This window comes from Dryobates pubescens, chromosome 11 (assembly GCF_014839835.1).
Source record: "Dryobates pubescens isolate bDryPub1 chromosome 11, bDryPub1.pri, whole genome shotgun sequence".
NCBI lineage: Eukaryota > Metazoa > Chordata > Aves > Piciformes > Picidae > Dryobates > Dryobates pubescens.
The window spans coordinates 9355804-9379637 of NC_071622.1; the positions used below are offsets into that span (position 1 = coordinate 9355804).

The following is a 23834-nucleotide window of genomic DNA, read 5'->3' on the forward strand; positions in this document are numbered from 1 at the left end:
AGACTGGCATAGACAGAAACATGTGAGAAAAACAAACCTGCACAGGACAGTAAAAAAAGGCTACAGGCAAATCCATCCTGCTCAGGTGGTGGGAATTGAAATGGTGAAGCAGAGGAATAAGATTTAGCAGGAGAACAACATCTGTACCTGCTGGGGATTTTAGTGCTGTGAGAGGGTCTGTCCCTTATCAAGAAGCAGAAAAGTCCTGCATGTTCTTCTCTTGATTCACCATCAAAGCTATTCCCAAAGGGTCAGCAATTTCTCCTTGGCTCTGCTGGAGAACTCTGATGTAGTTGTGCTGCAGTGCAGCACACCACAGACCAAACAGTGAAGAACAAGCCTCAGGGCACAATCGTTCTTCTGAGTGGCAGAAACATTGCAAGACCAGCAGCAGTAGAAGCCAACGTCAACATGGGTGTCTGGTCTCCTTCTGACTTACCCATTTGAAGCCATTTTCCAGTCTAAAACCTGCCTTCATAGACTGGATGAACAAATCAATAAAAGCCTTTGGGACCCCTTGAGAACCTACTCCAGGCCTTTGAAGCATCAGTTCCTAGCCACAAGATGAAACCTGGCCAGAGGGAGCATGAGTCCAAGGCCGTGTGACCATTGCTCAGATCCTGTGTGACAGCTACACGAGGAAGGGTGAGCACATCGCTCTGGGGAGCAAGCAGAAGGGCCAAAGCCCATAAAATGCTAGAGAACAAGAATCCCTCCTGCCAAGCACGTTAGCACAATCTGCCTGGTTTCCTCCTGGAGTAAAGCGAGACATGGGTGATTCACAGCTCACCTCGTAATTACCAGACCCAAAAATAGCAGAGCCAAGAAACGGAAAGTTGCAGGCAGTGGCCATGCTGCAGTGACTCACGGTCAGGTCACCACTGGCTGATGCACCTCCAGCATTGGTTGGCGCGAAGCGGGGACGTGAGTCCCTTTTTCCAGGATGGAGCTGGATGGAGGTGGCTCAATGGTGAAGTACAAGCTGTGACACCGGGGCTGGGATTATGAGATCTCCTTCCACTGCACCTCTGGAACAGCACAACACAGCTAGATCCAAACATCTACAGGAGTTACTTGGGTAGCAGGAAGAGAAATTGTAATAGCTGTGTTAGCTCAGAGCACGCTGGGTTGATGACTCCTTGCGTTTAGCCACACAAACACACCACATGTTGATTACAAAGTGCTAACAAGGGACTGCAGACACCTAAACCCCAGGTGTTTGCAAATGTCACCTTGCTCACAGCAGTCACCTGCTGCCTTCAACGTGTCAGCAGGGTATTTTAGTTCTTCTCTGCCATTATTTCTTTGTCAGGAAACAACACTGAACGCTGAGAAATGGTATTCCTAACCAGTGCTGACAGCGCTAGTGACTGGAGTCAGCAGAAATGGAGAGAAGAGGAAAACAGCTCCAAAGCTTTCTAGATGGGTCAGAAGTCTGTCATCAACATTCTTTTAATCAGAAATATTTTATTACCAGCAGCATTCTCAAAAGCTGAGCTGCGTGCAAATGCATTCCCCGGAGAGAGCGAAACACACGTTCTCCTCTGGGGAACCCTACACTGGAAAATCTGGGAATTTCATTTCAAAATCCCAACCTTTCATGCTGGGCTGGGGGATTTTGTTTCCTGTTTCCACATTTGTGTTTTCCTGTTATTTCTATATTCACCCATGACATGCAAACCCTGGTGCCACACTCGTACACAAACACGCTTCTTGGCCCGCACCAGCGCATTTTTAATTGCTCCTAAATGATACAGTATGAAACCAAAGTATTCTGTATTCCCTTCATGTCTGTCCTCTTGCAACGAGGCAGATCCACACTCCAAGACGCTCTGATCTGTGCTCCTCACTGCACAGCAGCTGTCCTGGTGTCTGTGACTGTCACTGGGATACCATCTGACAGCTCCTGTTGGGATGTCCCACAGAAAATGCAATGCATTCTGAAGCAAGGCAGAGTTGAGAAGTAAATGCCTAATGTAAGCTACAAAATCAGTACTTTTTTTCCACCAATCCTTGTGACCGCAACATATTTTGGATTTCCAGTTTGCAGGAATGCTTGTGCATACTTGCTTTCCTTCCAGGGCAGAAGAAAAACTAATTTCCAGATGGGATTTACATTGTGTGGGCAGTTTTGAGGAGTTTTGACCAATTCTATTAAGTCCAGAACCAGCTATTAGAGCACATTAATTGGATCCGAATTGAAAGTAAACAACTGGATTTAATTAAGGGAGGGACAGAGACATTTAACCACAACATCATGTACAGTAAGGCAGGAAAGATTTGTCACATCAGTTATATAAACTGTAAACTGAGAAAGGATTCCAGGAAGAAAATCAGGCATCACACTCTAATCACGGCTTTCAAAATCAGAAGTTACCCTTAAAGACTGAAGAGGGATGAAAGAAACAAAAAGACAAGAAGTAAATCTAGAAACTAAAAAATCTAGCAACTAAAAAGAAAAAGATGTTAAAATAGAATAATAACAGTAATAATGATAATGATGATGATAATAATAATAACAACGATAATAATAATAAATCCTGCAAGCAAAAGAAAAAGTTTCATTCTGAGTGGTAGAGAACACAAGGGAAAATGAGACTAGAATGGAGAGGAACAGGTTTTTCATTTGGTCTAAAATTAAATTTTAAGAAGCTTGAGTAGAAATATTTCCCTGGGTCCTTCCTGGCTCCAAGCAGACTCCCTCTCCCCAGCATCAGCCATCCAGGCAGTTTCAGCCCGTTGCAGGCACATGTTCCAGTTTCATTCACACTCTGCTTTGCTTTTGATTCACAGTATCACAGTATCACCGTATCACCAAGGTTGGAAGAGACCTCAAAGATCATCAAGTCCTACTTGTCCCAACAGACCTCATGACTAAACCATGGCACCAAGTGCCACGTCCAATCCCCTCCTGAACACCTCCAGGGATGGTGACTCCACCACCTCCCTGGGCAGCACATTCCAATGACGAACGACTCTCTCCGTGAAGAACTTTCTCCTCACCTCGAGCCTAAAAACTTCCCCTGGTGCAGCTTGAGACTGTGTCCTCTTGTTCTGGTGCTGGTTGCTAGAGAGAAGAGACCGACCCCTTCCTGGCTACAACCACCTTTCAGGTAGTTGTAGAGAGCAATGAGGTCTCCCCTGAGCCTTCTCTTCTCCAGGCTAAACAATCCCAGCTCCCTCAGCCTCTCCTCACCCTCCAAAATACTGCAGCAATTTGGGTGCAAGGCAGCTTTGTCGGCTTATATAATAATAATAACCCCCCCCCCCAAACTTGAGTACTGTGTCCAGTTTGAGTACTGTGTCCAGTTCTTTGAGTACTGTGTCCAGTTTTTTGAGTACTGTGTCCAGTTCTGGGCCCCTCAGTTTAAGAAGGACATCGAGACACTTGAACGTGTCCAGAGAAGGGCAACAAGGCTGGGGAGAGGCCTTGAGCACAAGCCCTATGAGGAGAGGCTGAGGGAGCTGGGATTGTTTAGCCTGGAGAAGAGAAGGATCAGGGGTGACCTCATTGCCCTCTACAACTACCTGAAAGGTGGTTGTAGACAGGAAGGGGTTGGTCTCTTCTCCCAGACAACCAGCACCAGAACAAGGGGACACAGTCTCAAGCTGTGCCAGGGGAGGTTTAGACTCGAGGTGAGGAAAAAGTTCTTCACCGAGCGAGTCATTCGTCATTGGAATGGGCTCCCCGGGGAGGTGGTGGAGTCGCCGTCCCTGGAGGTGTTCAAGGGGAGATTGGACATGGCACTTGGTGCCATGGTCTAGTTGTGGGGTCTGTTGGGACAGGTTGGACTCGATAATCCTTGGGGTCTCTTCCAACCTTGGTTATACTGTGATGCTGATACTGTGAAAACTCAAAAGGCTTAATCAAAGCTAAAGGCACCAGGAAGGGGAGTGGGAAGCTGGGACAGAGACATACAAAATCCACCTGATGACAAAGCCCTGCCCCACCTGATTTGAGACAAGTCCCAAGGGATTGTCCACTCGTGTGGGATACCGGAGATGAGCCAGCGTATCCACCACCATTTCTTGAACAGAACTGAGATCAGAACCCATCTAAAAGAGCTGACAGACAAGAACAGCGCTCGGTGTTGAGCCTGGTCAGAGCAAAGCTCACCCCAAATGAGACAATCTCAACCTAAAAAGCCTCACTCCAGCCTGAAATGATCACTTAGGAAGAACAGGAGAAAAGCCTCACGTATCTGTTTTCCCTCTCTTGTCTTCTGAGTCTCTGACCAGGCTGGATGGCCAGATCCACCGCTGGTTTTGTAGCTTCCCTTCCTGAGCATTGCCTGGAAGGACCCCGCTCCTCCGGGCAAGCAGGAGCCCATCACCTAGCAGCGCCTGTCGTCTTTGCGAGGCATGAGAAAGGACGTAGAGGGGCAAGGGGACCCACACACGGTTGAGATCTGATGCTCAGAACTGCCTGAAATACCTTTCTAAAAGCTGCCAGAAGAGAACAAACTCTGCTTTCTGTGTATTTCTATTCATGAAAAGTATTTTCAAATGGAAATAAGGTTTAACTTCAAATGCAAATGCTACACCGAGGAGTTACAATTACCCTGCACCAGGCATCACAAGCATAGGCAATATGGAATGAACGTGACACTTAAAAGAAAATGAAATATTCTAAGGCAGGAGATGCCTATTAAGTCACAAGCTGAAGCTAGCCCCGATGAGAAGTGAAACCAAACCCAGCTGTACAGCCGCAGTTACAGCAGGTTTGTATTTGTGATTACAGGTCAGACTACAGAGAGCTTGGAACTATCCTTTTTATCCCATTACACACCACCAGCTGAGATTTTTTTCAGCCTTTGCTGTTTACTTGTTTGTTGGGGTTTTTTTCTTAACCATCTGTGCACAAGATCTCAAATTAAGTCAATTATGCAGAAAACTCAAGTCTCTGATGTTCCAATCTTCTTCAGAGCACTAGGAACACATGAAAAAAAACAAAACAAAAAGAAGACAACAGAGAAACAGATGCTACATTTCTTTAGAAAGTGGGGGGGCCCCCCTTAATTGCCTTGCAAAATAATCAGGTTCAATTTTTGCACATTCAAAAAATGAGCCCAGGACTTCAGGGAGGTGATGATGAATTTTTCATACAACGCCCCCAAGTTTTAGTATTAAACGGAAAAGTGTGTTTCCAGCATTACCCATGGGGCCAGGGCAGTGCCTCTCCGAAGTGTCTGCAATGTGGAACTTATCAGGATCATTTTTAGCTGACCACATACAAACAATTATGCATCATTACAGAGCTGTGAATAGCTTTTGCATGGATGGTGTGCCTACGGTCTCCCTTTGTGTTCGGCTGGTCCTGCCAGACGAGGGGAACTCACTGAGGTTGTACAACCACAGCTTCACCAGCGCCGACAGGCAAACACTCATTGTCCTTCATCAGGACAGGCACTCGAGCAGAGTGTCCCTGCACCATGGCCAAAAGGGACATTAACAGGTGGGTTTCAAGGCACAGCACTAGCTGGTTACACCGAACAGGAAGGAGGCCTTGGGGTTGTTCTCCTGGTAGAGAGTTTGTAGACATCACTGAGCTCTGAAGACCAGATTCTGACACGTAAATAGTCTTCCCCCAGATTTAATGAGTGCAGCAGGGACTTGGCTGCAGAGGCAACCCTCACGCTCTGCTCTGCGCTTTTGTGGGTCTGCAGAGGTGAGAATCAGATTCCCCTGCAACCCCAACCTGCTTTGCTGCTGACCCACAAGCTGGGCACTATGAGCTCCTCCCTAGTAGCTAAGTGCCCTCTCCCGCAGCAATTGTAAGACAAAACTCGCTTTCAGCTCTGGTGCTCTGTGTCTCATCTGGCTGGAACCTGCAGAGCACATGGGCAGTTAGAGCAGCTAAGATATGTGTCCTCCCTAACCATGTCAACATTCCCACTTGCTGGAGTTGACAGAAGACAAGATGTTTGGGAACAAAAAAAAAAAAGAAAAAAGGGGGCAATCACGAGCCAATGGAAATCCAGAAGCTCTCCCTGGGCAGATAGGATGTTAAGTGTTAATTACTGGGAGAAGAATATTTGCAGAAGCAACAGTATACATCCTTCTCCAGAAATTAGTACAAAGCCATGGCAAGTCCCCTTAGATCCCACAAACCAGTCTGAGTTTTGCTACAACAACTTTGCTTTTACACTTAGTAGGGTTTTCCTTCTGGGCATCCACCATGGCTTAGTCTTGCTCTTCCAACAAGCCTTTCCATCAGGTCTTGGGGTCAGAGCGTTCCCATAATACAAATAAGCACTGTATGGATCTCATAAGCTCCAAGGCAGAGTATGTTATGTGTTTGGAATGCCTTGTATGCTTTTATACTTTGTTTTACATATTGTAATTTTTTACATGCGTTACCACATTGATCCTTGGAAAATTAATTTGAAAAATGAAAAAAAAACCAAACCCCAACACAAAACCCATAATCAAAAACAAACATGTATTTTAAGAGCCTGCCAGAGGCAAATCATGTTCTGTGAGACTGCACTTTGTAACTGAGAAAGAGACCAAACCACCAGACTGTGGCGGCCTTCCAGCGGGGTGGATTTACCAGGCGCGGAAGGGGATGGAATCCCAGGCGGCTGCAGTCCCCCTCTGTCCCTTGTTAGGGTAGCCCAATGCTGTGACACAAGAGCCAAAATGCAATTGCACAGCTCTGCTAGACAAACTCCACTGCCATACCCAAAGGTAGCACATCCAAAATGGGTCCCTGAACAGCTCTTGGCTACAATGACCTCCAGCCACTGGTGCCAGTATGACCATCAAACCTTCCCTTGAGAGCTAGAGTACCACCTCAGCCCTCACAACCCCATCCTCACTCTTGGTTAAGACCCAGGATCAATGTTTCTGGCAGGGCTGCACAAGTGTGAAGTCATAGCTTTGCAAAGTCAGGGGTATGACTTGCAACGCCCACATCCTCTTCCCATCAGCTCCCCTTCCAATGCCATGTGTCCTGTCCTGATGTTTCCTCTTAGGAACGGCATCCATACAGCCAAGATCAAACTTCCTAAACCCCACCCTGCTCCATTGGTATTTTCTCATATCTATGTTCTTGGCCACCTCCCTGCTCCAGTTCATTCCAGATCATGCCTTTTTCCAGCCCAGCACCCTTTCTTGTCCTTTCTACAAAGGTTTGAAAAGTGACTTGTGTAATGCTGCCCCTTTTAACTCTAATGTGCCCATGCTGTATATCCAAACCAGCACAATGGCTGCTTAAGAGTCTTAAGAGTCACCACTGTTCTTAGCTTGACTTTGTAATGAGAAATTCCCAAGCAGGAACAGGCTGGTGCACTAGGAAGACCAGAATCCATCAGCTCCCTCAAAGACACTGGCCACGGCTATCATGACAATTAGGCAAGGACAGGTTATTAATCTGCTTTCCATGCTTATAACCCCCCACAGTAAGCTTCATAGGGCTACACATTATACAAAAGGCATACAGTAGTATTTCCATTTGCTTCCCTGTTGGATTTACCTGGTGTCCCCTTTCTCTTTATGTCCAGAAGTGACCCACAGACCTACAGCTGGACATGTATCACAAAGAGGTGTCATCTAGGCCCCAGGTTTCAGGGATCAATACACCCTCTGATGTCAAGCTGCTGGGACAAAACTTGAACAACAAAACACAGAATGTGTTAGGGAGATTTCCCTATTGCGTAGACCAAGCATGGGATGGATTTTGAGTCCTTCCATAGGAAGGAGTCCATGGGAGAGAGAAAAACCAATCAGGTGCTGGTTCTTGGACATAAGGAAGAAGTTCTTTACAATGAGAATGGCAAAATACTGGAACAGGTTGCCCAGCGATGTAGTTGAGGACCCATCCCTGAAGACATTCAAGATCAGACTTGATGTGGCCCTGGGCAGCCTGACCTACTTGGAGATGTCCCTGCTCACTGCAGTGGGGTTTGGACAAAGTGATCTTTGAGGGTTCCTTCCAACCTGATGCAACCTGTGAATGTGTGAATCTGGGTGTACTGGAGCCAGGACCACAACACAGACATTACTATGGTTCCTCTGGCCCTTTGGCACTGTATGCTGCAGCCTTTTCAAGTTCTCTGCATCCCTCAGAGTAAGCCCTTAGACCAAAACAGATAGAAACCACTTCCACTCTATTCTGCTGGCCATGGATTCAGAAGGTTGAGCATCTCTGTTAGTACTCAGGTAGAAAGATGCATCATGCAGAAGCCACAAAGTCAGGATGCTACAGTCTCTCCCACTGCATACCCACCTGAACTCTGGGCAACACTACTTTTATTTAATTTTCTCTTGTATACAAAAGAAGTAGCAAAACCTCCTTGTGAACTTCAGCTAGAAAAGCTTTCTAATAGGAAAAATCAGTGATATTTGCACAGGAGGCAGATAAGCACCATAAAAGAGAAAAAAAGAAGAAGAAAAGAAAGGAAGGGTTTTGCCAAGACAGAAAAGAGCTGCTCTGAGAGGGGGGATTTTTTTTTGTGTCCATATATACGTTGCAGATGAACCACTTAGCGTTTTGGGCCTTTCACCTGGCTCGTTTCCAAATGCTGTGGCAGCCACAAGAGCCTGCAAATGCTACCCAGCAATCTCCCGCCCGTCCCGGGAAAGATTGACTCAAGCTGAGCCCGGCTTCGTGAATGTCTGCGCTTGTTCAGGTCCCTGCTGAGGCCCACCGTGCTGCTGAGAAGTGCCATTGTGGAACAGCCCCATCCCGACTGGATCTGGAAATTCACTTGGATGCGTTTCTCTCGGTACGCAGGATGCGTGCGAGCAGACAGACAATAAGCGGTGGGATGCGCGCGCCAGCTGGCCCCACCGCTAGAAGAAACACTCTCCTGAATGGATATTTCAGCTGCTTGCTGCTGGAATAGCCAGGGCTCAGCACTGCATGGCACAGAACGACCGTACCGGGACCACGGGGCGCCGCGGGCTGGGAGGAGGGGAAGCGCAAACCATGGCGAGAATATCAAAACCAGCTCTCCAAAGGCTGTGCTCCCCTTTCATCAGCATCCAAGAACAAATGTGTTTCAACCAAATTAGACCACCGCTGCCACTGCCCCTACCAAGCACACGGGACTGGAGCCGCTGCACGGCTCCACTTAGAAATCCAGATTCTGACCGCTAATGCATTTTATGGGTCCCTCTTGATCACAACTGGAAAAACGATGGCATCCAAGATCCAGAAATAACAGAACTTGAGCCTGGCTGTCAGCATCCAGCCCACCTGCCTCTGCCAAGGGCTGAGCATCCTGACTGGGCGATTGCTCCTCGGATGGGGGATAAAGGACCTCTACATCCTGCATCGCTACAGGAGGCAAAGGCATTACAGCATGGAAGGTCATTACAAAACAACTCTTTCTCCTTGCCAGGTTCATAGTGAAAACCTGCTCTTCCAAGGCCAGGGGACAGTGAAGAGGGACAAGGCTCTGCTGGGCTCCAGGGGCTTTTTGCTGGACACAGAAACATTCAGGAAAACAGAAGGGCGGATGGGATGGACCAGGGGCTTCAGCACGCTTCGTGCTCCCAGCTCTGTGGGATGTGAAGGGAAATCAGGCTCAGATCCACCTCCATCCATAGCCTCTTCTGGACAGTGAGTGCATTTCACATTAGCTAATAAATTGCTGCATCTTATGTTTCTTAGCCTGCTGGAATGATGAATATTTTGGAATGTATTTTGAATGGTTCCCTGCCAGAGTTGAACAATCATCTAGAGATTTTAAATCAAAAGGCTGATAAATGGAAACCTCTGTGTTTCCACAAAGTTCACCACAGTTTAAAAAGCCCAACTCCCAGCAGAGGAGGCAGAGTAATGATTGTCAGAGCTCCTGTGAATTGGGGCAAATGAGGGATACACTGGAAATTACATTGCCCAATACAGAGCAAGAATCTTTGCCTCCAGGTGATGAATATATTTCAGGAGATCTACCAATTCCTGCCCTTAATCTCCCAGAAATGTCAGATACTCTTAACCTGGAGGACCAGACAATTTAGGGGACATTTATGGTGATGCAGAATAGCTCAGCCACAAAACACTACTTCCAGACTAGTAGAACCTTTTAAAAGCCTTAAATTAATGAATTGCATCCACTGCCTAGCTAGTCACAACCTCACCTCACAGAGGAGTACCTCAAAACCAGCAAAAGATCTGATGGCTCACCCATAGTTGGAGAAACAGAACTATGCACCCATGCGGCACCTCGTCCCCCAGCTCCAACCACTGCATCCCACCAGCTCTGGGAGCCCAAAGCAGTTCATGTAGATAATGAGTCACCAGGCAGTGAGGGCTAAGCAAGCTCAGCACAAACCCAAGACATGGATGGAAAGTCTCCATCGATAAAGGAGCCCATAAGTGGTCTAGTCTCATTGGAGCAGCCACAGATGGAGCGGGTCCAAGAAATAAGCTTCTCTCTCCCCTGTGGAGATGGGCTGTCTAGACACATTGGCAAAGCTCTGCTGCCGAGCTTGCAGTGCTGCATCTTTCTTGTATACAGCCTGTCAAATGCAGCAAATTTTTGTCCCCTGGCCTGTTAGCATGGGCGTCTTTTCAAACTTCCCCATGTCAGTCATGTCCAGAAATGCCAATTACATCTAATGAGAAAGTTTTAAACAGATTTTTGGTTGGTTCCCTGCCCCCCCTCACCCTCTCCCCTAGAAAAACATCTTATGATTTATTTTTTTTTTTAATCAAGCCTCTGGCAAAATAATTTGCTGGTTATTTCATTATGTGTGTTTGTACTAGGAATTAAAAAAAGCAAGTCGAGCATAAAACACTTGTAAGCCAAGAAACACTGCTATGTCGATGTGAAACCTTAATTAAAACCCCCCAAAACTTTCCAAACAATAAAACAACTATTCAACAAAACCCATGGGAGTTAGGTGGTGCTTTTCACTAGCAAAACAATGATGCTTAAGAACATTTGGAGAGAGCATACCTAGCCTCAGGGCCGCATTCAACACAATATGTAAGTGTAGGTTTAAAACCATCCAGATCAAAGCCCTCTTGAAATAAGCACATGACCTTCCACCAGAGTCGAGATTACCAGGGTGATTAATGTGTATTATACAGATTTCTCCATTACCAGAGGTCCTTAAAACAAGCTAGAGGAACATGTGTCGGGGTGATGTAGGTCAGATTCAGTCTTTGCCCTGGGGTGAGGGTGGGCTGAGAACACTGCTTTACCAGCTGTCTGTTGGACTCGTGTCCCTGGAGCCCACAGCGTGCTCCCAGCTCTCCAAGAAGGGAAGAGCTGGGAACATGGCAACAAAATCAGTAAAAATGTGAAGCTTGGAACGTAGGAGCGGGGTGGGATTTGTCAGTCAAGGAAGCTCTCCCCAGCTCCAGCTGTCTAAGCGACTGTGGGCAAGCCAGCCTGCTCCTCCACACCTCTGTGTCCTTCCCTGCTTCATCTCACCCATCTGTTTGGACACAGCACTCCTGGAGGATGTGTTGTGCCACTCTTTGTTCATAACACATCTCATAATCCTGTACTTACACTCATGTGACAGTCATGCCATTCACGCTGTTGAGATTCACAGCACGGAGAATAAGTTAACAGCAAGTAACTAAAACACTTCCAGGGTACGGTGTAAAAGTCCACAGCAGCTATTTCATTTTGGTTGCATGTGCATGTGCTCATTCGTGCATTTGTGAGCCTTGCAGACTGCATTTTGTAGCCATCATCAGTGCTAACAGTGAGGCTCCATGTTGATGCTGGCTCTGCTCTTAACCCTCTGCAGGGAAACTGTTGGTTTGGATTAATAAATGAAGACAGCTGGACTTATTTCAGGTCATTAGGGCTCCAAACAAAGGTTTAATGGCAACCCAACAGTTGATGGGCGCCACCATGTCCCTAGGCTAGCACTTCCCAAGGACCAAGACAGTGCAGAGCTCCTGAAGTTCAGGCTTGGTCCTCTCTGGGTCAGACACAACCACAGCAGTGTGATGGCAGGTGAGCAGTAAGCATTGCCTGCACAGGGCAGCTCCCTTGGCCTCACTGATCTGCTGAACCATCATCCCAGAGCCTGGATACCTGGATTGATTTAGACAGAAGCAGCAATGGGATGGGCTTCCTACTCCATTTCACCAGTACCATCCCTTGAAGGGACTTCTGAAATCAACCTTGTCCCTAAGAAAGTAAGTTCAGCTGCTCCTAGCTGCTCACAGAAACTTCAAGATCCTTCAACTGCACTTAGGAAATCTGCCAACCTCTCTGCTCAAGAAGTGAGTGTTCAAATGACTCCTTGTCAGAGGCGGCTTCCTCTCTCCTCCTTGTGCGCTCCATATCTCTCCCAGAAAGATGAACACCAGGGATGAACACCGTGGCTCAGGTTGAATGCCCTTTCATGCCATCCTCAGGTCCCAGCCATATGCTGGCAGCAATGCTGATCTGGGACTGGTGAGCAGCCAGACATGAAGTCCCTGGCTATGGGCCACTGCTAGCCCACATCCCTGCCCACTCACACAAGCTTTCCAGGCTTTCTCTCAGCCACAGAGATTCAATTTAAGTGGAAAGAGTGAGATCCAGTGTCCTAATATGCCAACAACTGTACCTGCAGCCTGGATTTTCTGAAGAGGGTTAGTTGTGGATACCCTTCAATCCCAGGCAGGACTGGTGCCGGGCGGACCCAAACATCCCCCACGCAGGTCATAGAAAATGCAAATCGCTCCGCAAAGACCACTGCCACACAACGTGGTGCAACAAAGATCAGAGCACCCAAAGAGCCCCAGAGCAGCTCAGAGAGAGCTAAAGCAGAACGGTCTGGTCCTGAAATAGGTCCACATTTTCTTTTAAGCACAGCTCATTAAATGTTTGCTGGAAAAACAGAAAAGCATTTTCCACAGAGAAGAGGACATCCAAGAAAAGCCCTTTCGGACATAAATTGGCAAGAGACTCCCAAGCATTTATCTTCAGCATAGAATGTGCTCTGTCAGGAGGGCTGTAACTAACAATACGCTGAAAAACATGCCACAGACTTCCACTGTATTTTACTTGGCACGTAGGGGTTATTCCTCAGCACAAAGTATTCACAACTGGCATCGGTTAAACGAGAAATTACAGCCTTCAAAAGGCCTATTTAGCCTCAGCTGCAGAAAGTACGGAATTTGCCATGGGCTTCGATGACAACAGATTATGCCCCATAAAACCCTGCCAACGCGCTCGGCTACAATGCTCAGCGCGGGCTGCCAGTGCGCCGGGGATACTGGCGACTCAGGGCTTCCTGCCCCTTCTCAGGAGGCTGCCCTCTGTTTTGGGGCTGGTGACAGCCCTCTCCCCAACCCTCCAGCTCACGTTCCTGACAAATTCAGCCACAGGGCTGGAGGCACAGCAAGCTGATTGCTGTAAGGGCCTCGCTGAGCTGGCAGAGACGTTTGGAGCAAGGTATGCCGAGCTTGTTAGCCCCACAGGTCATTAGTGCTAAGGAGGAGTAAGAGGGAGATGTCCATTCCTCCAGGCTGGAAGTTCAGCTAAGACTGACTGAAGCCAATAGCATGAAGAGTTCAGGAGGGCATGGAGCCCAATGGGTGGGTCACCTGGCTCTGCTTTCAACCTGGCTATTTGGGAGTTCCATCACCTCCTGATCCTGTACAGCTCAGCTGTGTATCAGAACCAGAGATGGTCATGCTGCCCCTGTCCCCTAGCTCCCCAAGAGGAGGAAAGAGCTCTGCCAGCAAAGTCCCCAGACCCTCAAATCTCCTTCCTCCTCAGCTTGCTGAGTGCTGTAGAAGACAGACCCCCAGAGTCAGAAAACCGTGCTGGTTTCTGAGGAGGAGCACCATGTCCATGCAGGAGGACATATGGGAGCACTCTGTGGAGAGTGTGTGTGCGTGGGGAAGAGAAAGACTGTCACTTGCACTGGGCCAGAGCTATCTTGAGTTAGCCCTGGAAAAAATGACAGAGATTCTTGGTCCAGAAACAATCTCTGCCTCAGCTCTCAGAATGGGCTCTGGAGAGGTCAGCCTGAGCTACGCTTTCCTGTTGGAAACCCAGTGAACTGTAAAATGTTCCTGTCCTCACTCTGTGCACTCAGTTTTCTTCCCCAGCCTGAGTCAGAGGCTTACAGCTACAGAAGATCTACAAAGCCAGGGGCTGGCTGGGCAAAGACCCTTTGATTGATTACCTTGCCCTCGTGGGGTATTTAACCCTTTATAGGACTTGTGCAGCAACAACAAAAATGAAACAAGGAAAAGGAGACTTTCTGTATATAGCTGCTCCAGCACTTGTCAAACTCAGATAGCTGCATGGCATCTGCTGCCTTTAAGCTGCTCCTGCAAGCCCAGGAGTTGTCACTTCGCTTAAAACTAAGTGTGCCCATCTTTACCAGGGTAGGAGATGGCTTTGCTTTGGCTGTGCCACCCAGTGCTGTTGGCACACAGCGACAGCAGCCAAAATGGGATCAACCCATAATGTTCACAGACTGTAAGATGGACCCTCAGGAGTTGTGTGATTGCCTCTGTAGGAGACCAGCATCAAGACAGGCTTTGGACAGACTGTGCTTTGCTCTCTCATCCTTCTGGCTTATGCACACTGCCAGAGATGTACTTTTTTTTTTTACCCCAAGTTTTCATATGACACCAGAATCTGGAGCTTAAAACAAAAAGAGCCACAGTCCTTCAAGGAGTTAGAGTAATGCTGAGACTATAGTTTGGTCCTGCTGTACTGGCCCAGCACATTGAAGTGGTAAGCAACAGTTGTCCCATAAGGGCGTTGGGTGCTCTGTTAGCGAGCCAGGCAAAAGCTGGCATCCTGGTAGTAACAGTCTCTGATTTAGCCAGCTGGCCCAGTTTTAAAAGCTGAAGTGTGACAGCTAAACCCATCTGCAGAGCCCTTTGATGCTCAAGCCACTTGCAGCCAGGCGCCTAACTACAGGCTGAAATGCCCAACTTGAAGCAACCACACAGGGAAATCTCGGCCATTTCCCGCTCAGGAAGTCCGACGGCATTTTCAACAGGGCAGACCCTGGAGTCCTCTCTGGGCTTTTTGTTGGGGGGGGGGGGGTGGGGGTGGGGGTGGAAAAAAGCCTTTTACATCTATTCTCCTAACACAGAGACTCACAGGGAGACCAAGCCAACGTTGTCAAATGACTGTATCGGAATCCTGTTTTATTTCCCAACATCTGATGGGAAGAAGTGTATCAAACCGCACGTCATCCGCTGCCAAGGGCTTGTTCCTGCGCTGCCGGATTCACGGCGGACGCAAGGGCTGCTCCCAGCTTAGACACTGCTTTTACTTTGCAGATAGTTTAAGTGCCCCTGCTGAAGAGATGCTTTCCTGAATCAAAAGGAAGAAAACCCCTAAGTCTTTACATAGAGTAAACCCAAGTAATATTTCAACCGAATCTGTTCCCAGCATTGGAAGGGTTGCAGGAGCTGGAGATAAAAAAGCTCCTTTTAAGCTGGAGAATTCATCCCCTCATCCCCAGTGAATGATGGACGAGTTACTAAAACAAAGATTACATTTAATTCTGGCTAACAGCACTCTGATCTTGCCTTTCATGAACAGGGGAGGCAAAAGCACTCCTGATGATTATCATTTATGCACAGATCACTTCAAACCCTCTTGATTGCTGAGCCCAGATTGTGATATGACTTGTGGGCTTCTCCCACGAACCTCTTCTATTGCTCACACACTTGTTTTGCAGTTCTATTGGATCAATCACCCAGGCACAAAGGTGATAAAATACTAAAATTCCTTGCCCCTGGGTGTAAGCTGTGTCTTTCCCTGGTTATCTACCAGTCTATGGACAAAGTTAAGAGTCACATCCTTGCCTTGGAAGAACTGCTGCTGCACTCATCCAGAGCCACATCTGGAGAGATGGGTGCCCTCATACACCCTAACCACACATCTACCTGGTAGGGTCCACCACCAGCTTCACCAGCTGTGACTGAAATAAGCCATGCCAGCACTGAATCTTTGAAACTGTCCAGGCAGCTCTGGGGCATCCTCTCACACCTGGCAGTGTCTGGTACCTAAGCATCAACCTTTCCAGGTTTCAATTACAGCCAGTGACCAACAACTCCCTATGCCTCCAGTTCTCACACAGAAAGAGCTTTGACTTCACTAAGGTCCTCAGAGAAAATAAGCCTGAGAAATTTCAAGGACTGAAACCCAAGCACTTAAAAAAGTTATGGCCAATAGTAAGCAAATCCTGTACTTGCTAGAGCAAAGTACACCTGCATGGCAGAGATAACTGCTCCCAGGCTGCTAGGTCTCCTGCTGTGAGTCTTGCCTTTAAATTGTAAAATAGAGAAATTGGGAAACATTGTTGGAAAACACCACTAAAGATACCTTCCCCTCTCCCAGCTTTACCTCCTCCTTGCTCCCTGCACTGGCTGAGTTCAAAGCAGGCTATGTTTTGCTCAGAGCATGGCTTGCCACGTTGGAGCGAAGCAAATTGAAGACTGGCCTTGGCCTTTTGAAGTAGCCACAACAGAGAGAGGACATCCTCTCCCCAGGGACACACCACACAGGGCTGGTGCAGCCACCAGGAGAGCAAAACTAGCATGCAATTTGTGGCAGGAGAGAAGCAACAATGGAGGAGAAGCTGTGGGGTAGAGCTCACACCAATCTCCTGTGGGAGCCAGGCACCCAGAGAACAAGACTGTGTCCTCAGGACTGCTCTGGACCCCTTGAAGATGCCTTCCAAAAGGGCAGCCCAGCTTCTCCAGCTGATCTCAACTGACTTTCTGGAGAAATCACTTACAAGATGACACACTACTCACTTCTGGTCTCCCCAGAAGTTTTTGAATCATTGGCCAACTCCAACCACAATTTGAAAATTTGAATAGCAACTGTGAAGATAATTCAGCTCCTACCATTTTCTTGAAAACCAGGTGGTTCAGCAAATGGAAAGAGACATTATTAATGCCACCAGCAAGAGACCAAGCAGCAGGGTGAACCCAAGCTCATACATGACACCTGAGAAGCCAGAGCACAACACATTGCCGCTCTGGCAAAGCCAAGGGGAAACTCCAGCAGAGTTCAGCCCTGGTTGCTCCATGGACATCCTGACCTGGAGGTGCACAGTGGCAGGAGCATCATGACCAATGGTTGACTCCTTCACATCACCCCCCCTTCACCTTCCTTGCTGAGTTCAGAGCTGGAAGAGACCACTTACCAGATCAGGCAGCCCAAGCCCCAGTACTGGCATGGCTGCATCAGTCCCTTTAACTATTAAACCGGTGGAAACTAGAGATTGAGGCAATGGGCAGTGCAACACCAGCCACATCTGTGTGCCCCGTGCAGAGAGGGAGAGCAGCCCACGCGCCTGGCAGGACCTTAACCACACCAGAGAGTCCACCCGAGTTTCCCTCCCGTTTCACGCTGCCACAGACCTTCACGTGGGCTCAGACCAGTAGATGGCACCCGAATAACAGAAAAGCCCCTAAGCCCCTCTGTCCTGCACAGCCACCCAAATCCTGCAGCATCAGCCCACACCACAACCATCCAAGGGGCACTGGCAGCAACGGTTCTCCGCTTTTAAAGCCGGTTTGGAGCTGACTTCTAAGAGGACTTCTAAAAGTTTTAGCGAAAGAATTCAGAAGAGAGAGAGAAAAAGAATAGGTCAAAGCTGTTTCTTTCCATTTAAGAGCATTAAAAAACCCCAGCAACTTATAAAATCTTTATCTTACCACCAACACAGATGCTGCTTTTAAGTGAAAAACAGAATCAAAGTATTTACCCAAAGCATCTGCTTTCACCATAATGGCTTTAATTTGGTGGGGGTTCCCCCACCTCCAGCTGGAACCAACAATAATTTCCTGCCTGCTGCAGTTGAACAGAATCTGTATTTCTCAGTGTAGAAGTGATTCACCCAAGAAGTACCCAGCTGCATGTTTAGGTAGGAAGGTGCCCTTCTCTTTGGCTGTTATGCCTGCTGACATTGTTGAAGGCGAGTCTAGTACTTCTTCCCAAGCAGCTTCTGCTCTTAGCTAATGACAACATGCTTGATCCTGATAGAATGAGCATCCTCTCAACTCTTTCAAAACAAGCAACAGAAGCAGCTCAGGTCAGGGTGGGTATTTCCCCAGGAGGTACCTGACTCTTTCTGGCACACTAGGTGTGGAAGAATTTTTCTCATTACAGAGAGCCTGCCCTAAACCAGGATTACCAGCCAGGACACAGGCAGTTTAGGATGACCCTATTCACACCCAAGACTTGTACCTGTACATCCTGATCACAGCAGCTGATAGTCATGGTTTCAGGAGAAGGACCTGGGCAAAGATGGTCATCTCCAGGGATGCTCTCTACACTGTGGACAGGACTCCCCCAGTTCCTGGCTTGGTTGTCAAGGCGTACCCGAGCACTGTGCAGTGACTCCAAATGCCTCAGGGCTGTGGCCACATCTCTGCCTGTGGTGATTTAACATGCTCCCAGAGGTGCCAGCATTTTTTCAACAGCCTGAATCCTGCCTGGAGTCAATCTGGGGCAAATTCAGAGACCTTCTGACTTTTCACACCAGGACTGAGTTTTGAACGCGGCTCAGCCCAGCAAAGTTTTAAGAGGAGTTTGATTATTTTGATCTTTCCCCCTTTCCCCATTATTAATCTTTCTGAAAGAAGTGTAATTCCTCCAAGCCAAAGCAGTTGCCAAACCATTTCTCGGCACATTTGTTACTTAATGTCCCTTCTAGGAATGAGACACATTTGGAAACCTCTACGCTTCCATCCTCCTTGGCCAACAGTGTGTCCATCAGCATGTGGCCACAAGCACTGAGCTCTGGTGCTGGGAAATGCCCCACTTGGTGGGGTGGAGAAAGCCTCCTGACTCCACAGGCTTGGCAGCAGAGCAGAGGACCAGCCATGAGGGTTTTGTGCTACGAATGCTCCCTGTGAAGCTGCTCTTTTTGCTGCTCTTTGGCCATTCCCCATTTAGCAGGCTCCTCCATGGCTAGCAACAAGCAAACACAAAATGGAGTGCAGACACAAGCAGTGAATGATGGCTCTGATCATTGTGGCCCTGCAAAACCTTTTGCTCCCTTTGGTTGGTGCCAGTCCTGCACAGACATCTCTGACCTCCCAAGGGAGTCAACTCTACCAGTTTGTAGCCCTTCTGTCACATGAGGATACCTAGTGCATTTATCCCTCTGCCCTGTTGAGTAGATTTACAGCTTTTCCCCCCTTTTCCTTGTTTTGCCCAATGCCAACAGGTTTGCAGTTATGAGAGACATGGTTTACACATACTCAACCTGGCCAGGAATGCCAAAATCTCACACAACAGCCTGTTTTCTTCAGAGCTGCAATGAACTCAGAAGAGGTCCCAAAACAAGTTGGGCTGTTTCCATGCCTGATGTTTGTCCTTCGTAGCTCTGCAGAGGCTTTCCTATCTCTGCCATTCCTAACAGTGGGATTTTGAAGAGGGGATTGTCCTATGAATGAGTGTGGCAGCTGGTTCACATAAGGGCTTGGGTTACAATCAGAGACGAGGACATATTTGTGTTTCTCACTATGTTTTGGTTCAAACCTGTAAACAGACTTGCAACAAGTGGATCTACATTCTCCATCTGGTCCTGTGATCCAGTTTCCTGCCAGGAATGGACTTGATGATCCTTGGGGTCTCTTCCAACCTTAGTTACTGTGATACTGTGAATACCCCTGATATTGAATTCAAAGGAATGGTGCAGCACATCCATACACCCCAGGGCCAGAGCCCAGCTCTTCAGTTTGCTGGTTCCTGTGTGGGACCCAGCCATGGCGTTTCACCCAGTTACCCTGTTAGCAAGACCAATAACTCCTGGCTGACAAATGCAGCTCTTCCAAAAGGGCTTCCAGACATTCATGGATGGAGAAGCCAGCACACTCCTTCAGAGTCATTCCTAGTGATTACACAGCATCTCATGGTTAAAAAATGCGTGCTTTCTACCTCCTTTGAATGCACATCTGGCTTCTGCTCCCAGCCACTGGCTCTTGTTCTACGTTTCTCTGATGGATTAAAGAGGGGGGGAAAACAACAAAACAAAACAAACCCAAACCTCTTCCTAGAGAGTTACAGAAATAAAGATTCCAATCCATCATCACAAGTGTATGGAAACAACTGTCCCAAGAGGGACAGTAATATGTCACATGAGCAAAAGCTTTCCCACTCAGACTAGAGACCAGGGAAGCAGAGCAGAGAGCAAAGCCCTTCCAAGGATGCCTGGAGAACAATGCCTTGTGTGCAGCAAGAGGGACTGAGGCGTCCAGCACCACTGCTGGTGAGAAAATCAGGATCTGACACCCAGCACTGCACGGAGAGCTCACTGTAGCCTCCTCCAGACACAGACCCTGTCTGTCCAGAGGAGCACACAGCATTCACAAAGGCAGCCACAAACCTGTCCAGACTGGCATGGGGCAGCTTTCTAGGGCAGTTTTCCTGCTAATCACATACTAGCCTCTCTTGTCCCTCACACCAGCTACTTCCAGCCCACAATGTCCAAGCCAAAAAGCACGTCTAGGAAATCTGTTGCCTGTTTTCCCAGCACTTGGTCACCCCCAGTGACCACGTCCCTTCCCTGTCCAGATGCTTTCCCTGAGCCGGCTGGGTCCTTCTTGCCTCACAGGTATCCTAGTTGAGCACAGCACAGCAACACTCTTGGGAAGTACAGAAAAAATGTAGTAGCATCACTGTACTGGCCAGGACAGATGCAACAGAGTTAAGCACACAGACACATTCTGACTAAAGTCATGTAGCCACCGAAACTCCGGGGAAGGACATCCAAAAGACCTCTCTCACTCCCTTTCCAAGGCAGGACCAGTTCTATGATGTTTATTCCTTTATGGATTTGTCTCCATCAGATCTGTGCTTGGGCTTTCCACGGCATCCTCACACCACCTCTTACAGGATTTCCCTACCCTCACTAGACCTGGGAGGATTTCTTTACCTCCTCACTTACATCTCACTTGCTGCAACATAATTCAATGAGCTTGAAGATCAGTTTGTATCATCCTCTCTTCAGCTTAAGCATCTCTTCATCCCTCCTAAACTAGAGCTCTCCTTACTTCTTTTCTTCTCCAGGCTTTTTCTGACTTGTTCACATCCTCCTCAGCATGCAGCATGCCCAAGTGGAGCCCACCTGGAGCCTTCTCTGTGGTCAAGAAAACAAGAGGAACACAAACAAAGCAGAACTACAGGAGATGCTGGAGGTGAAAAACATCTGCCTCTCCCTATAAAGATGCAGTGCTTTGCATTTGGCAGAAGAGTTACACGCCCGGAGATCAGGTTTGCAAAGGGCACAGAGCCACTGCGCTGCAGCATGGACTCCCCACACCGAATTCATCCCCCCTTACAGGCAGCAGGTTGACACTGGTGGCTCCCATGCCACCCTTTACAGGGCACCATGCAGAAACACACTGGACATGGGAGACAGAGAACTGAATCACAGAGTTGTTTGGGTTGGAAAAGACCTCTAAGATCATCGAGTCCAACTGATCTGCTCTGTAAGCTCGTCAGAGGAGCGAGGGCAGCCACATCCACCAGAAAGCCCAGTTTCCCCACTGGAAATCACTGGAGGAGACGAGACAGATCCGTCCCATCGGGCGCCCGTGACCAGACCTCGCAGAGCACGTCTCGTGGGGGACCGGCTCTCCCACAGCTGACCTTCAGAGGAAGGGTTAGCACCAAAATAGGTCATTAGTGAGCGACATGGGGTTCTTCATTCTTCTCCAGGCCCCTCATGTTCCTGAGGGGAATGCCTCAGAAAACCCAGTGGGGGGGAGGAGGAATTTACAGTTCCCTTCCAAACCCCGGCCTGTCTTTGTTTGATCCTTCTTTTAAATGATCGAGTAACTTGTGAATACATTTTCTGATGATTCCCACATCCTCCCAGCTGGAGAACGGCTCAGGAACAGACTCCAAACTCTGTAAATGAGCTTGTTAGTCATAAGTCTTCAAACAGGCTTGATAAACAACTTTCAGCCTGCAGGATATTCATCAACCATTCTGTCTGCCTGGTCTCCTGACACTAATTTATTATTTACAGTGAGAGATCCCTCTCCTAAATCACAGGTGATTGTTTCTTTTTACTGATTAGACAGAGGTCTATGGCTTTTCCTCTTAAGGGGAAACAATGAAAACCAAATCACAAACAAACAATGTGTCACAAGCACTTACTCCTGAGCATTTCCCCTTAGTTTCCATGAGACGTATCAGCAGTTGTCCAAACGAAACAAACTCTAAGAGTAAAGATCTGTTTGGCCAAACCCTTAGACCAGGCTACAGCCAAGAAAAAGAGCATGACCATCCCAAACCAGCCACTGGGAATTTCACTGCCTGCCACCAAACGCTCCAGGGAATTTCCAGCTGACCAGCACATGCTGCTCTTTGCATCTTGTGGAGAGTCCAAGCACCTCAAGATGTTCAAGAGATCCAAGTTCACATGCAAACTTCTGCCATGAAAAGCTATTTCACCCCATGAATGGGTTCACACAGCAAGCACGACTCACCCCAAGGGCACATGGTGCACTCAGATGCACCTGAGCAGAAAGTGGCTTCCCTGCAGGAACAAACTCGCTGCAAGTTGCTCCAGTTCATGAAAGGGGATCTCATCAATGCTAATGAGTTGATTAACCTAAGGTGGTCAATTCCAGAGACAGAGGCAGACAAAATAGCAATTTGCTGGGTGGGCTGCAGAGGGAAGAGAATCCTCCTGAATCCCTGTTAAAGCCAAGCTCTCACATAACACACATCATGCAGATTCCAAAGCCTCTCATTAGGGGCCAGGATTGTACCCAGTTCAATGGGCAGGAAAACTGGAGCACAGCGAGGTGAACTTGGTCAAGTTATGTCAGCAAGTATACAGAAAAAAAAAAGAGTTCAAGACTGTGTAGCTAAGACACAAAGGCATTTCTGAGCACTAAAACACAGGCTGGGCCACCCTTCTGGGCCATCTCAGCTCGTGTTTGGAGGAATAAAAGCCTTACTGGTTCAATCGGGTTTTGAGTTCAAGCGTTTTCTGGCTAGGCTGTTCCAGCAAATGCTGTATCCCACAAACCCTGCCCTGCAGTACCCCCAAGCTAAGTGGCCTTTCAGTGCCTAGGGAATATACAGAGCAGACTAACACCCTCCTCAGGAGGCTGGCTGTATATGTGGATAAAATCAAGACCTGCATCTCTACCACGACCACCTTGGCTCCCCATCCCTGATCTACGGGGAGGTACAGACTACCACCAGCATTCAGAGTGAAGGCAGCAAGATGGAGAGCTGGACTCTGGACTTTTTTCTCACTTCAAAATCACTGTTACTTTTGCTCTGACAACCTCAAACACTGAAGACTGGGCAGGCTGCATCGCCAGCTCACATCTACAGACAGCCTTCCCACTGCCAAATAGGAGCAAGCATGCTCGGGAAAGAGACACAGACTTGTCACCATCTTTCTCCAGCACAGTCAGCATGGGAGTCATCCATCCCAAGCAGGAACTTGGTTTCACAAGCCTCTGCTCTGTACCTTCACTCCAGAGGGAAATGCTCCGCTGCACAGCATGCAGAAGGATAACAGGTATCAAGTGTTACCAGCATCTCAAGCCAGGAGGTGGGGAGAGCTGTAAAGCTTTATGGGAAACCAGCCCAGATTTCATGGGGACAGGAGCTGCCTGCAGAGCCACCAGCAAGGGCAGCCCTTTCTGCAGCACCAAACCCAGAGCATTAACACTCTGTTTTCACTGTTACGGTTCAGGCACTTTCCCCTATTAAAGTCCAATCCATCCCCACAGAGCCCTGACTCGGCAGAGCTGCCACGGAGAAGTGATGCCTCTTTGAAAGCTGGAAGCATGATTTTCCCACCACCCTTTTCTCCCCCCCCACCCCCCCCCAAAGTGGGTCATATTAGTGATGCTTCTGAAAAAAAACCCAACCAAAATCAACAAAACCCCCATGATTTCCAGA

General features: G+C 48.1%; 1 protein-coding gene across 1 annotated transcript in view; it reads right to left on the reverse strand.

Moving 5' to 3' along the window:
* PRRX1 (paired related homeobox 1) overlaps positions 1-23834 on the reverse strand; it is a 41625-nt gene that overhangs the window by 9065 nt on the left and 8726 nt on the right. The gene's annotated exons all lie outside the window — the stretch shown is intronic.